A 16484-nucleotide genomic window follows, 5' to 3' on the forward strand; every position below is an offset into this window, starting at 1 on the left:
TGAGAGAGCCGATAAAGTAAAAGATAAAAGAAGCTCTGCTCATGGCGCACTCTGGACACTCAGATCAATCAAATGTCGGACAGACGGACTCATCTCTGTGAGGAATCTTAATCTGAGCCTCTGTGACTCAGTCAGTTCCTTTGAGAAGGGCATCACGTGCCAAAGTGCTATTGTTACATGCAAACTAATATGTTGCTTTTGCTGACCTGCAGAAATGTAGAGATATTCAACTGAAGCTTTGTTTATAACTCACTTAGAAACAGGCAGGTTTACACGTCTCCCTTATTATATAAAGCATATGCTTAAAACCAGAACAGAACCCACAATGCAGACACAGGGAGGAGTTCAACAATCAACAATTTATTCACAAAAAACAAGTAAAATATGCAAAAAGGTGAAAAAGTGGTGAACAGAGCATGGAGGCAGGGAGCCGGTGTCCAGCGGTAGTGAAGGGGGCATCCAAGTGAGGACTCTGGTGAACAAAGACGAGGCTGAGAGTGGCAGATGAACAGACGAGCGTTGCACGGCTAGAGGGAACAAAAGACAAAAGGTCAGTCAAAGCAGGAAAAAAGGCAATGAGCAAAATTCAAACAAGCAGGATACAAAAATGCTAGTCGGCCGAGTAGTTACCACAGAGGTAGTCTTTGTTCACAACATTCCACTTCTGGGATTGCTCCGTAGACCACCGGAAATTCTGCTGGATGTTGCTTTTTCCGGACGGATGTCCGTTACATTCCGCTTTCTTTGTGTTGGAATTTTAAACTCTGGTGGATATATGAGGACTATGGTTAACTGCTCCTCAGATCTCTGCAGGGTAAATCCAGACAGCTAGCTAGACTATCTGTCTAGTCTGAGTTTTCTGTTACACGTAAAACAACCTTTGAACATACACGAACAACACACACCAAGATGATTGTGATTGGTTAAAAGAAATGCCAATAAACCAGAGCCCGTTTTTCTCCCATCGAGGAAAGCAAAGTGGACTAGCCAGACCCTCCTCCGCAGCGCTGTGGAGGAAAGTCTGGCAATATGAGACTACCACTGAGGTTTCAACAAGAAGCTAGCGTGGAGTGGAGAGTGAGACCAAGGCCTTTCCCAATTCCCAAATTTGTACCTCCTCGATCCTCGAGGCAGGCTCATCCTTGACTCCTCGGCTCGGATCTCCTGTGGGCCGGACTAAGACGCAAGGAGAGGAATCGAGGAGAGGAATCGAGGATGCACAAACTGGAAATTGGGAAAGGGCTCAGGTTATATACTGCAGCAGGAGGAGGTGGCAATCAGTGCTGAAGACTTGCAGCTGGTTGATTGAGCAGGCAGGTGAGTGGAACGAGATTGGCCACGCCCAGCCTCTCTCACTGGCACAGACAGGGTAGACAAGGCACAGAACAAAAGGGGCAGGTAATATAGAGAGGAAAACCAAGAGCCAAAGCTGCAGATCCTAATGATGCTGCTGCTGCTGCTGATTATGATAATGATAAATTATGATTTAGGGGCTACACCTTTTAGTAAAATGTCCATTGTGATGAGTTCTTCTGGATAGTGCATTGTATCATCTCAGGAAGGGAACCTTTGTTTTGTGACAGATTTTTTTTTGTTGAACCTGGGACAGAAGACAGAGATCTTTGTTTCTTGTCTGACAAATGTTTCACCACTGCAACTGTATTGTTGGTGTCACAGGTCCATGTGGGCTGGTATGTGCATGACACAATAAATAACATAACTGATAGTCACAGATGCTGTTGATCAAATTTTGCTCAGTCTCAGTCTAACTGGAGCATCTGTACCCTGTCAAAAAACACTTTTCCAACACTAACTCCCTCAGTCCCACTTTTCTTTGCTGTTGATAAATCTGTGTCAATGCACCACAAATATTATAAAACAAGACATCTTGCAGGGAATTAATTTCTAAAGCCAAATGCATCCAGGCCTGTATCAGTTATGTTCCTTGGTGCATTGTGTGAAAATTAGCATTTCATTATTTCCCTTTGCTCTCCTTATTTGTCCATCAGCAACAGAACGTTATCATTCTCAAGGACTAAGAATGTAATTTAGCAATCTAACAAACTGTTATCAATCTGAATGATCTCTATGGGTTTTTTTGTGTATTTATGGTGAAACCACTCTTTATTGGTACAAATTATATTACACTCAGCAAAGCTTAGTCTGATGCAAAATAGGATGTTTTGTTTTGTGTTTGTTTAGTGAGATCCCCATTAGTTGTTACCCTGGCAACAACTACTCTTCCTGGGGTCCATAATGTGACAAACACATCCTCGGTATAAAGCACACAAATCACTGAGTGACATTCCAAGGCTTTGGAAAAGAAATGGTTAGGCGTTGTCACATTAATAAAGCCCCCTCTCCCTCCATCTCTGTCCACATAGCACTGTCAGTCTTCTCTTTCTTGTGCCTGAGGTTGATGTCAGATAGGGAGAGCACCACATTAAAGTGGCGCGACAATTCTACTTTTCCAAAGGTGGAAATGAGGGACGGACTTAGAATACCAATAGCCATAGATCAAATGAATGGTAGGGATTTTGAGCGCCTTATCTCACTCAGTCAGTCAGTTTGGAGTTGGCACCTGCTACAAAGACCCAGAGAGAGGACTATGGCCTCAGAGATCCTCCCAACTATCCCTCCGGCTGCAGGGGAAAGAGGTACATCTACACACACATATTACATTCACTTTTGCCTCCAATATTTTATTACATTTGTATAGCTTTTTTTTCTATTTTCTACTCAAGCTGTATTTTGCTAATCCTCTGCTGACAGACTTTTCAGAGAAAAGTTCATCCGACTCCAGTTTGTGCGGCATTTTTAAGGAGGAAATTAGATTTTTTTTTTTTAAGACAGAGCATTAAGCCCACTAATCCCTATTTTCTGCTGCTGTTGCTCTGGAATGATTTCTGACAGGTATTAAAAGTAGGACCGGTGTGTGAAGTTCTTCTTAAATAGCTCCAGTGAGTCCACACTTTGAACTTCGAGGTAAGCATAGACTTAGAAAAACACCCAGAAATCTATTCAGCTGTGATGTGTTTAATCAGCCCTTGATTGAAAAAAAAGAGCCTGAGAATTTCCATTAAATTCCTTAGATATTGAGCAGTGAGTGGGGTTTGATGGAGAAGGCTGCTTGTCAACCAGAAATGTGATTAAGTTCTGAAATATTCTGTCGATTCAAGAACTACTGCTATCTTTACCAAGCAGTCCCTTTTCTCGTTATGCATTCTACAGCAGAAAGAATGAAAAGGGGAAATTATCTGCTTTGAATTGCCTTTATATAATCCCAAATTTAAATTCTTGGATCTGTACTTTTGCCAGCAGTACATCTTCCTTTCAACATTTACAGTGCAGAATATTACTCTGCACAAAGGGAATGACCGGGTTTGCATGCTGTATCCATGTTGAGTGAAGAAATGAGCTATGAAGCCACATTTCCTTTACCAGTCCCACTACTCTCACACCTGTTATCACTTGAAATGATATTATGGATTTTATAACAGTTAATGGTGTTATGTTTCTCTTTATCAACATATAGACATACTGTTCACCTGAATCACAGTAATGTCAGAAATACACAAAAACAATCATCTTTTCTGCTACAATCAATTACATGTAATTTAGCTGACACTTTTATCCAAAGCGACTTACAATTAAGAAGACAATTGTCCTGTTCAAAGATTTCTACATTAATTTGGTCACCTAACCTCTAAAAAAAACTTTCCAGTGGCTTTGTTTCTTGTCCCTGTCAGGTAATTCCACTAAGAACTGTGAAAAAATAAATAATAATAATAATAATAATAAGACACAGCTTGACTGGAGTTCCTGGGCAAGCTGCACATAATCAGTGCACAATACTTCACACTGAAAATAAAGCTCCACATAACATTGTCCTCCCACATTGTCATTTTCACACAGTGCTTTAGGGAAAAATTATCACCAGACATTCCTTGATTTTGTAATAATAGAAAATATTAAGAAATATTAGAAGACTTATTGACGGACAACATATCAAAAACGAATGGAACATAATGGAAATCTAGCTTAAATAATGTGTCCGCTTGTAGAAATGCATAAACACCTCAGTGAACATAATATTATTACCATCTTTTATATATATATTATATATATTTCACTGAATAAGTGAAAACTTTAAACCTGCTGGTGGGGCTAGAGGAAAAGTCAGAGGCGAACAAAGATCACTAGGATTCATCATCCAGGGACCATGAATGTCTGCAGAAAAATGCATGGTAATGCATCCAATATTTGTTGAGGTATTTCAGTCTGGACCAAAGTGGTTACCTGACCAAAAGACAGACATTGGCATCCCTAGAGCCACACCGCCATGTGGCTAATAACGCATCAATGTAGACAATATCTTACTAAGGGTCTCCATTACACCTTAATGTGACATTAGTGGCTTTATGTATTGTGAATAATAATAGGAATGTCAGACATTTCTTTTGCAGCACATAAAAACATACAGTACATAGAAAAAAAGCTGCAGTTCTCTCAAAATCTACATGCAACTTTGACCTTTAAAAGCCACTATAGTAAAACTATACCTACTGATTTCAATGAGCCTCCTCGACTACGGCATTTATAGCTCCTCTGACAACATTACTACCAGTCAACTATAGGCATACAGTATGTGACACTCAAAGAGAAAGTGGGAGAACACTGTTTTTTCCAAGGCGAGATGTTGCTGTCTTGCATCATGCATGTGCTGTACCCTGAGTTCAGTTTGCCTGTGATGATATCATCTTCTTTTATTCTTTCTCATGGTGTATTTCATAAGATTTGGCATCAGATACTGAGGAGAGGGGAATGTCTCATTTATTTAAGTCTTTGCTGAAATTCCCTAATGCAGCCTTATGAAAAAGACATTAGAGCTCAAAGAAAAGCTTGAAATTGCACTTGATGTAACACATTTCAACAATGGAACCTCTTTTCTATCAAAAAATACTGCAGCACACTTTGCCTTAACCATTAACAATGACATGGGCATTTATTTCCTGTATTCTTTTTAGGGTTGCACAGAGATTTGGGATACTGCCCATTGAGTAGAAAGCAAAGGAGACTGGGCATATAGCTGTGTAGAGTATGGATCCTAGCTTTTGTCATATAGTCTGTGGAAGGAGAAAAACAAAACACTGTGAGGAAAACATGTGGACAATATGGAAACTCAGCACAGAAACGCATCACCAAATTCAGGATGGTGAATTAAAGGGACAACCAGGAGGGGAATCTGTGGGCATGTTGGCAGCCAGGATCAATATACTTCATGCAGTAATGCCACTACTTTTGCAACAATAGTGTTTTTGACAGCTTGACTTGACAGCATTGTGTTTGTGAGGATCTTAAACAATTTCTGCCACAGGCATCTCCTCCCATTTGCAGGATTCATAATTATACAGAATGTTGTTATTAACCCCCTTGGTTATCACCAAAGATACACTTCTTTGCCACACTGAAATCAACTGGAGAGATACTAGAGACACAATGAGCTTGGCCTGAACAAAGTGAATAATGCATTATGTCAAGAGACAGAAGTGAGATGCAACGCAGTGCATGAAACAATATTAGAATGCTGTGCAAGATATGTGATCCCCCCAAGGTGCCATAAGAAAGTCAATGGCTCATTTAGAAAACAGGATTGTTTTTAACTAATTAAATATAACTTTTTAAGCACTTCATTAATCTTGCTTAAATGGCATAAAATCAAAGGCAGGGTTGGTAACTTTTTCCAATATACACTTTTTTATACATTGTTTGAAATGGTCTTTACACCCCGACAGCAATAAAAGACTTATTTATTTAACACACGCATGCACGCACGCACGCACGCACGCACACACACGCGCGCGCGCGCGCACACACACACACACACACACACACACACACACACACACACACACACACACACCTGCAGATAATCCATTTTATTTTTGTATCTACCATATTATTTAATTCAAAACAAATTTGTACATGTAGTTTTGACATGAGATTAAGGGGGTTTAAAGTGCTCATATTATGCTTTTTGGCTTTTTCCCTTTCCTTTATTGTGTTATATATCTTTTTTGTGCATGTTATAGGTTTATAAAGTGAAAAAGCCCAAAGTCCACCCCAAAGGGACTTACCATCTCCAACAGAAAACACTGTTCACCAACTGCTCCAAACAGCTCTATTGTAGTCCAGCCTTTACTTCCGTGACGAACGTGCGTCACTTTGTAACACACGTTATAATGCTCGCCTAGCTGCTAGCATGGCACGCCCTCATACTCTGCAACTGACAAGCTAGCAGTACTTACTGCGCATGTGCGACTCCCAGCAAAGATGGAACAGAAGTGCGATGTCTCACTCTGTAGCTAAAGCAAAGAGCTCAACACACAGGGTGAAAAGAGGAGCTGCAGCAATATGCAGTACAACAAAAATATGGTGTTTTCTGAAAATTAAACCACATAAACCTATTCTGGTACAACCTCTAAATACAATTATGAACCTGAAAATGAGCATATTATGAGCACTTTAAGTACATGAAAAGACATTATCAAGCGCATAGTTCTCATATAATCCTCATTTGTCACTTGAAGATCTGTAACTTATCAAACACAATCTGTGACTCAGTTCAACTACAGCTTCCAACAGTAAATACTGAGATTTCAAAGTCTTTAACACTAGATCCTAAAGCTCAACACTCTTGTGATCCCTCAGTATGTAAACCACACGTTTGAGTGATTATACTCTTATGTAATATACATTGATGCTTTTTAATACTTTAATACAACTGATGTTTTAATTCTTAGTACGTATATTAAGTACATACTATATAAGTATTAACGTATTAACGTATTAAGTATATTGTTTATATTCTTGTATTGCTGGTTATCTTATCTCCTTTTATTACTGTTTGTTACTTTTCAAGTTGAATATGATGTAATCTCTGCAGTCTCCTGTTCCCATGTGTTCTTTCTGAATGTAAAAAATAGGTTGAAGATATTTAAATGGATGGGATGTGATATATTTTTCTATACCAGTTGTGTTTCTGGAAAATGTGATGCAATGTAAAACTACCGAAACAAGCCAGATTCACAAAACTACAACTGCTCAAACTACCAACACCTACTACTGCGCGTTGGACAATGACTCCTTGTATTACATAATATGACGGGGCATTGCTCAAGGACCCTGCGCTACTCATTTCATTTCATGTGTGTGCTGTGTGTATAAAGAGGGGTTTGCATAAGATAAATTTCAACTGCCAATTACACGAACCTTGTGGATTGTGTGGACTGACAAATAATTAAAGTGATTTTTTTGTTTCAAAACTTATTATGGCTTGTAAATCCTGCATTACCTTTTCACATGATAATTTTCAGAAAAGGTTAAGTATAAATTTAGTAAAAATATAAAAGTAAGTAAAGTTGAAAGTTAAAATTGAACTGGAAAGTTGCTCTTTAAATAACATTTTGACAAGCTCACACAGGTGAATATGATTTTATACAAGACACAATATTTTATCTTTTTAACTGTTTTTTTTTACTATTGTTTTTTATTCATTCATTTTATTTGATTATTTATTTATTTATTTTTTTTCTTTTTCTTTTTCTTTTTCTTTTCACAGAGCACAAACTCTCTTTCAAGGGCTCTGACCAAGTGCTCTGACTCTGACCGACACAAGCCAAACAAATGCTTGGATCAGTTGGAGTTAATTTCATTGGTTCGTAGAAATCTCCGAGATCTCGTCCTATCTCGCGATACTGCAGATCCTTCCCAATGAGAAGCAGATCCTGAGCTGTATTCAGTCGCTGTTGTGGCTGAGCGGCAGCATAGTCAGTCAGTCTGTCGGTTGAGCCTTGATTCAGCCTGAGGCAAAACAGGAGTCTTTTAAACTAACCGACCAACCGAAAATAACTACTTCTGGTGTCCCCTGAACCAACTCCTGCTCTGTACGACACCTTTAATCCTGCAGGTAAGGTTGCTAACGTTATGTCTTGTTGGCTCCCTCTGTCCAGACACTCGTGTGCAGTGCTAGCTGATATTTTCACAGTTCAGTTTCACATCAGCTATGCAACATTTAAATCCCACCAGTCTTCGTTTCCTCTTCTGTCACATCTTAACGTTACCTTCGTAAAACGCTTGACCGTTAAAAGTCTTTAATACAACCTTTAGCTTATCGGCTTGTATTAACGGAACCCGAGGGGGAATACAGGAACTTCAAAGCTCAGTGTTGCTCTCTGGAATGCCATACCCTGTTAGCTTGTATGCTAACGATACATTTGCTTAAAATAAAGTAGCTGTTGGCTGGCTCACCAGCCAGCTGGCTACGTCTTTCTGCCAGAGCAACACCAAAAATATCAGCGTTTTACAATATTGTCCTGTTGGAGAGGTTGTGATGATGTGTCTTTGCGAGGAAGCCATGTCAGGCTTTTTTGTGAATGGACCAGATCAGATACTGACAAACTTAAGTTTGCGAACGGTTAGATAACATCCAGTCATCTTACTTAGGGTAAGTTTGCTGTTTTTTTGTTTTGTTTTTTTTTATCAAAGATGTGTTTTCATTCGCAAATCGTTGCAACAGAATATCTACTTTTACATTGCTAGTTTACTCTGATACTCTTCGGTGTCTTTAGGGATAGGGTCACTTTCTTATGTGTAGTTACTTCTCCATCCACAAAGATTTTCCTTTTTCCACGATATTTCCACCTACAAGCGCCACGCTGGCCTGTTATTACAGGTTGAAGGTAAAATACCACTTATGTGCAATTGTGCATCCGGGAATACAGTAATGCAATGACATCAAATTGGCTTTTTAGCGTATACACATCTTGAATTGTCTATCCACACCTGTCTTTTACAGTCTGATCCCTTTTTATATTTTGGTAACTACACAGCTGTTAACAGTGTGCATTGTTAAGGATCTGATCTAGTGGACATTAGGCTATTTTCAGGATACTAACATTGAGTTATGTGCCCATATCCTCGAACAGTAAATGTCCACGAAAAGAAGATAAGATTGAGCTGTATTTATGCTGACAGATGTTTTTGTTTGCATTATGCTTGATATGTTGAAATATGCATATACTTAGTTAAAATGTACTAATACATTGTATAATAAAATGTACTTACCAAAATAATAATAGAATGAAAATGGCACTCACAACACCCCGGTACAAATACATTGATCGCTTATAAACTGCACATCCTTTATCACTTTCAAAATCTGTAAACATTATTAGCCCCACATATACGAGTAGATGCACTGTATGCTGGAAAGTGGTTGCTTGTTTGTGATCAGGCTAACTCTGATATTAACTTTGGTTACACTGGCAAGGATATATGAAATTACTGTTTGTCACTGACAGTAGCCTACTGTAAAGCCTAACTGTAAACATGATTTTAATTTTTTTACTTGCAGTGCTTATTTGTCTGCTGGTCTGCACCATGCTATACCTAATAATAAGTAGTTTTTTATTACGGCGTCTGACTATCAGATACCTTAAATGCTTTACATTTTGCTCAAGAGCCAGCTGAAACATGTTTAAATATTTCTTACCGGAACTGTGTTGCACTCAAAATCAGTGTGAGCACAACCCCAATAAACCCACCTGGACTTTTGCTAAGCCACTGAGGTTATTTTAGCATGTCTGGCAGGGGTCAATACTAGGGATTTCCAGATCCGATCACGTGATCGGAAATCGGGCCCGATCACGTGGTTTCAGACTCGATCGGAATCGGACGTTACCTCCCGATCAGGACTCGATTATATATGTATATATATTCTCATTATTTTTTAACACATCTATAGTTATGCGGTGGCACAGAGTTAGACCCTTTTGACTCCACACAGAAACAGCAACGCGTGCGGCATGACATCACTTTGTTGCAGAGACGCTATTGGTTAAATGCCGGCAAAGTAGAACACGGAAGCAGCTTGAAGCGGAAAGCGCAAGTATGTCTGCGGTCTGGACGTATTATAAAGTTGAATTATTATAGAAGTATCGGATCGGGACTCGGTATAGATACTCAAAATCAAATGACTCGGACTCGGACTCTAGGGCAAAAAAACCTGATCGGGACATCCCTAGTCAATACTAACAGTTGACACATCAACCATTTCATTTAGTCTGGTCGATGCTGTTGACTACCACTTTTTGTGTGTATAAAAACCCTTAAAAAAATAAAAGTATCGTTTCGTTGATTTACTGAATCTCTAAATATGTATGTGGTCAGCCGTAATCACAGTAGGATCAGTGCTGAGGCAGCTCCCCCAAATGAACGAAAAGCAAAAACTTGAGAAGCAGAGCTAATAAATCAGAGTTGATAGAAACACCTAGACAAGACAGAATATGGTATATATGTGTGTGAACAGTGGGGAATAGATATTACGTTATAATACTTAATTAGGAAGTGAGGAGATTCTGAATTCAACATGAAATACCAACAACCAATTTAGACCCAGAAGAAGAGTTTTGAAATCTATAATTCTGAGCACCTGGCAAAGTAATCCTTTGCTCACTGGAATTGATCAACAGCTCTGTACGCCCCTCTTAGATCTATTAAGTCCATTTCTTACAGCGGTGCAAAGTGTACCTTTTCAAGTTATTCCTCCATCAGAAAACACCATCCTGCATGTGTTTAAAAAATAAAATAAAAAATCCAATTTCACACGTTAGCCCTATAGATGTAGCATTGATCTCTGAGCATGTTGCTGTTTTGTTTGGTGTCTTTCATGGCAGAGTCTACTTGCATAATTTCACCATATCCTCATAATTCTGTGGTATTAAACATTTCACAGTTACAGTAGTCTTAAACCCATATTTCCTCTTCAGTGTGTCGTCTCCAGTAAATATTAAACATAGGGCCCTATCGAGCGTTATCTGCTGAATTTGGCAGAGTGCAGTTTTGTGTCGCTAGTCTTTGATTTATTGTTGATGTATGCCCTTCCAAAGCCATTTCAGTCTCTTCTCTGATGAGTGTCCTTAATCAGCACATTTCAGCACACAGCATGAAACAGTCAAGTGTCCTTGTGGCTGAAGTTGTCTCTTCTTGTTTCCAACAGGTACAGTACGCATTTGTACAGGACAGAAAGCTGTCAAATGGTAACAGTGTTTTATGTTGAACTCTACTAATTTGTACCCCTTTTCTGTGGCACTTTTACTGCATAGTGGGCGCAAAGTAGAAACCAGATATGCAACTTGTCCAATCCTTTGCTGTATACACTGTTGTAATTACTAGTCTTAAACCTAAGACCATTGCTCTCTCACCTACTCTCTGAATCAGGCAGTTGTCTGTAAAATAAATATAATTCCCTATTATTATGCTGTTATGCCAAGTCTAAACATGTCCGTCTCAACAAGAATCAACAGCAGAAAGATCTAAGTCTAGGCCTGATTACATATTTTAGTGTGCATGACAATTGTCTGCCTGGAGCTTGAATTTCTGAAGCATTGGTCACTGTTCGGCACTTTCAGACTGGAGGCAAATCCGATTCGTTTTTCAAATCAGATCTTTAAGACAGACTGTCCGCACTGTTATTTGCAAGTGTTCAGATCGGATTTGTGTGTTCAGAGTACATTACCAACCTATCTGCATGAGTTGCTGTGGTAACAATGTTACGGCTTCAGTAACTACGTAGCTACGCTGGTGACGCGGCTTTCTATCTGCTCAGTACTTCTGTCACTCTTGATTTGATGTTGTCGTGTGTTGCGTTGCGAGTGACCCAAAAGACACTTTGAAATCTGATTTGAGCGTCCCGACTGTAGAAATCCGATTGGAATCACATTTCAAACCAACTCCAAATGTGGTTTGAGTCCGTTTTGCAAAAATGTAATTGCATGTGTTTTTTGCTGTCCAGAAACCAACCTGAATACAATCTGGATATGCCAAAAAATGGTTTTGGTCTGAACAAGGCCTTAGGTAAAACCTGTGTCTTCTGAGCAACAGTTGATTTCAGGGTGTCAAGCCAGCTGATGCTACCAATGTAGTAAATCATATTTTGTTCTTGGCTGTAGCACTACTGTAGTACATCTTTCCTTATTATGTTAAATGCTGTATATCTGAAATTGTGCCATAAAAAGTGTTATTTTCTGTCTATTATTATCAACTAAGACATTCTGGATGATGAGACATTTATTTTCTTCTCATCTGAACATTCAAAGCAAATGTAATATTTAAATTTTATTTGTACAATACCTCCTTTTTGGAGTGTGTTTATCATCTTAATTGAGCTTTAAAGGAAAGGTCATTTCTCAAACTGTCAAGGCTTTCCCATCTGTTTTCTACCAGCAGCCCAAAAAGAGAGAATGCTGCCAAATCATAAACAGGCGACATTTAAATATCTGTTAATATAACAGTATACTTGCTATGTTAATTTTTCATTCAGTTTATGAACCTTTGAGATCTGTATGCTTATATATGATGCCCCAAACGTACTAAATAATCGGAACTAAAATTGTATCGCATTCACTATGTTCCAGTTTTGAAATGATTTGTTGGGAGAGGTTTACTGAAATGTTTGGTTGGCTTATAGGGTTAGTCAAAAATACCATACCATGAGACAATGGGCCAGTACAGATTTTATTATAATGTTTCTACCAAAAAAGCTTTCCCTTTTAATATCTTTTGTGTTAGGCCATTGTGGGCAATTTTGCAAATCAGGACTGCTTTGTTGCAATATTGGGTTTAGGGGATTTTTGCATCAGTGTGATGAAGTACCTTGATTTGTCAGATGCTTCATTCATAGGATTAGTCCAAAACAGACATTCCCATATTGCTATTTTATTGTCTTCTCAATTGAATTTCCAGAAAATGCCTTACAGACTATATTTCCAGATGTACAGTATAGTACTATTGTGATATAAATTACATATTCTCAACATAAGACTTGATCCATATTGCCCACACCTAGTGGCAGAAGAGATTATCAGATGTGGGTTGTATGTGATTTAGGCTGGCAGATGGCAGCTCTACTGAGTGTTGATACTGCCTTTCTTGCTGAAGTTGACCAGAAAATCCTCTTTAAATTAGCCATTTCTTTCCTGCTCCTCACATCACACAATTTAGCATGGAAGCATTCAAACCTGCTGTCTTGTGTGCATTTGTCCTTTGAGACCCTTTTATTGCTGTGATTCACTTGACAAGGGCAGCTGAGTGGATATTGGATATAGATAAAAACAGGCTAGCTTTATATCCACTTTATGCCGCGACTGTGTTTAGACGTGTTTTTTTTTGCAGGGGGCTGTCCCATCTGGGGCGCTTTAGTCCTCCTTATGACCTCTGCCAGGAGTTACCCCAATTTTTTTGAGTAGCCTGTCAGATGGCTAGATGGCAGATATATAGGATGTTTGCAGCAGCGAGAAAGATTCTTCAAGTGATGTCATTTTTTACCAAATGACTTCAAAGAAGTTCAAATGTTTGTGAAAATCTGACAATTGTAAAAGCATGATTAAAGAGTTTATTTTTTATAGGCCTATGTAAAATCATAATCCTATAGAGTAGCCCTACTGCAAAAAAACAACTAAAATATATCAGAATTTGCATAAATGTAGGGTTAAAATGCTTATGTTAATCATTGAAATGAAATTACAAAGTAAGTATAACAAATAAGTGTCATATGCAAGTTGTTTTACTCTCTTGTTCCAATACTGTTATTGTCGGTACTATCCACACCTTAAAATAAGAAGTGTCTGATGTTTTCTCTCTCATGGGCATTAACCACTTCCAACTTGGACCTGCTCGGTGTCAACTTCCCCTTTCTCTCAAGATGGGTGCTTCCGTTGAAAATTAAGTGCTAGATTTAATGCAATCTTGCATTCAACTAGCTTGATAATGGTTAAGAGACATTGTCAACCTCTCCCAAATTGTTCTTATTTGTATGACAAAGTTGCTCTATGATTGCTTAGAATTGTCAGTAGTAATCAACTAATTTGGCCTCAGTACCTTCATGGTTTGAAAGCAAGTTCTACTTTAATTTCCTGAAGACTCAAAAGTTCACAGCCCAACAGGCACTTCATAATGGCTGCTTTTCATAGTTTTTCTAGCCTACATTCTGTGTTAATTCTTGGCAGTGAGGAGGGGTTGGATGAGTCCAGGCTCTCTGTGGGACACCACTGTTGTAAACCCTTGCCCTGTGACCCTCAAAGGCAACACACAGACCGCTCATGTCTGCATACTTTGAAGCCACAACCCTCCCCCAGGCACGTTCCTCTATACCCCTTCTCTACACTAAATACCAACCACCCCCTCTAACAAAAGAGAGCCCCAGTTGCTCTCAAGCACACAGACGACAGGTATGGACCTATGCTCCTGCTCAATATTCACCATACTTTTTGGCTTTCAGAACAAGCTTAAATGTTTTTAACGCTGATTTTGTATTTAGCCAGGATTAAGAGCTGGTAGGTCCAGACAGGCTTTCCAAGGAATTGTAACACACTGCGGGGAGCGAGATCCCCTGGTTGGCTGGCTCATGATCATGTGGGGAGTGCTTGCACCTTTGCCTTCTGTCACAGCTTCAGTACCCGAACCCAAGACCCCCACTACCCTGCTCCTACACATGGGTTAACCATACATTTAAGCCAATGTTGTAGTGCTGTTCTTCTCAGCCACAACTGTCTCTTGCGACAGTCTGACCTGCAAGTATCTATTCACTGGCAGAGAATAGAGATGCCACTGTGTTGTCTCTCAACTTGTGTTCTGTGCAACCAAAGTTAATAACACTTATGTTATACTGACATGCTGAATGCTTCTCACTTAATTTACTCACTACGGACCTATTGTGTCATTCACTTGTTCGTAATGTAACTTAACTTGGGACCAGCTACACAAACGGCTGTCTTTGGTTGTTGGTGTTTGTGCCAATAGAGTGTGTGTATTGATATTTCGTTGTTTTTTTCTGTTGCTTTGTATTCATTTTGCATTTAAAGTAAAACAAATATTTATTTATTTTTGTACTTTTTTTGCAAAATGTTTTATATTTTTCAATGGAAATGAGAATAACGATACAAAAATAATTCCCTCCAATATCGTGAATCATATCGCAATCGCAATATCAGTCAAATATAATCGCAATCAGATATTTTCCTCATATCGTGCAGCCCTATCGTATAGTGCATTCCATTTGTACACAGAAGTCGGATTTTCCGAGGTCAAAGTCGGAAACACGCCCCCTGACCTCGGATTTCCGAGTTCGGAACTCGCGCAACCACCGAGTACCCTGAGCTGAAAAAATTCAACATGGCTGCTCCGTGTATCAACAGTTGTGAAAGCTGTAGTAACATACAGTTATTAGCACTTCTGTGTTATTTGTGTCTCACTAAATCAATCGTACACACAGTGCTGTCCATATTCTGTTGTTACGCTGTTTGTATGCACAAAAAACAGTGTAATGCATTGTTATAAACTGGCATTGCTAACAATGGCTAACCTGGCTAGAGCTAATGAAAACATTGAAAATCCGAACACATTCAACTCGGGTGTGACGTCATTCCCAGCTTCCCAGTTATTCTCAAAATTGCAGACTATACACTATTATATGTGGGCAAACCGCTTCAGTTATGTGTATGCATATAGCTTTAAATGCTCATCTCTTTCCGACCGAAAGTAAGTAGCCCCCTGGATTAGTTAATTTAGGTAACTGCATATGGGATCTACTTCAGGGGCAACTTGTAGCTAGCACAATTCTGAGTATAAGAGTCATTTAAAAACACTGGGATTTTCTTTCGTTGCCAAAAGAGAACAAAACTACTTTGTAAAATGTGGTGAGTTATACACATAAAAGTGCACTGGCACTCTATGGGGTCGGTGAACCGTGCTGACCCGTTCAGACAGATCACCACTTCAAATTAGACCCACACTCACTGTTTAGCTCTGAATAAGGTATAATTAAGTCTACTTTCCTTAACCTTATTTCAGTATAAATTGAGCACATAATATTCTAATGCCAGAATCAAGAATTATCGATCAGCAGGAAATTAAACTGCAACAATTGTTATAGCCGGTTATAGTTTGAGCCATTTTTTAAGCACGAATGCTAAGTATTCTCTGGTTCCAGCTTCTCTTATTTGAAGATTTGCTGCTTTTCTTTGTCTTATATGATAGTAATGTTTTGTTTACATTTTTTACTGATGGTCAGACAAAGGAAGTAGTCCTCCTTGGACTCTGGGAAGTTATTATAGGTATTTGTCACTAATCTTCTATAATTGATGGACCCAATGATTGATTGAGAAAATAATTGTTAGTTACACCCCTTCTTCATCAAAGCTCAGTAGCCCCCGTCTGTCACATGAACATTTTAAATAGTAACAGAAAAGTAAAAGTCTCCAAACTACAGTGACTCCTGCATTATGTAGTTAAATTATTGAACACTTGCAAGTTTCCGCAATTGACCACGTCGGTACAGCTCAGTTGAAGAGCATCACAGTCATGCTTTGGCCCTGCTCACATGCTAAAAAAGTGTGTGTTGCACTTAACTGTGATTTATTTAAATT

General features: G+C 38.9%; 1 protein-coding gene and 1 long non-coding RNA gene across 4 annotated transcripts in view; one reads left to right on the top strand and one right to left on the bottom strand.

Annotated features, from left to right (window-relative positions):
• Positions 1–344: 344 nt before the first annotated feature.
• On the bottom strand, positions 345–1434 carry LOC116043444. Its single transcript, XR_004103471.2, has 3 exons — positions 1115–1434; positions 631–764; positions 345–527 (listed from the first exon to the last, which is right to left on the bottom strand). It is a non-coding gene; the product is annotated as an uncharacterized LOC116043444 (long non-coding RNA).
• Positions 1435–7761: 6327 nt separating this feature from the next.
• Positions 7762–16484, top strand: part of glceb (glucuronic acid epimerase b) — a 54801-nt gene continuing 46078 nt past the window's right edge. For 2 of the 3 annotated variants that reach the window (XM_031290133.2, XM_035999784.1), the window contains exon 1: positions 7762–7969. The gene's annotated coding sequence lies outside the window, so the exon portion shown is untranslated. The remainder of the gene's footprint in view (positions 7970–16484) is intronic. The other variant, XM_035999783.1, reaches the window with a different exon arrangement.

The sequence above is a fragment of the Sander lucioperca genome, chromosome 3 (assembly GCF_008315115.2).
Source record: "Sander lucioperca isolate FBNREF2018 chromosome 3, SLUC_FBN_1.2, whole genome shotgun sequence".
In the NCBI taxonomy this organism is placed as follows: Eukaryota; Metazoa; Chordata; class Actinopteri; order Perciformes; family Percidae; genus Sander; species Sander lucioperca.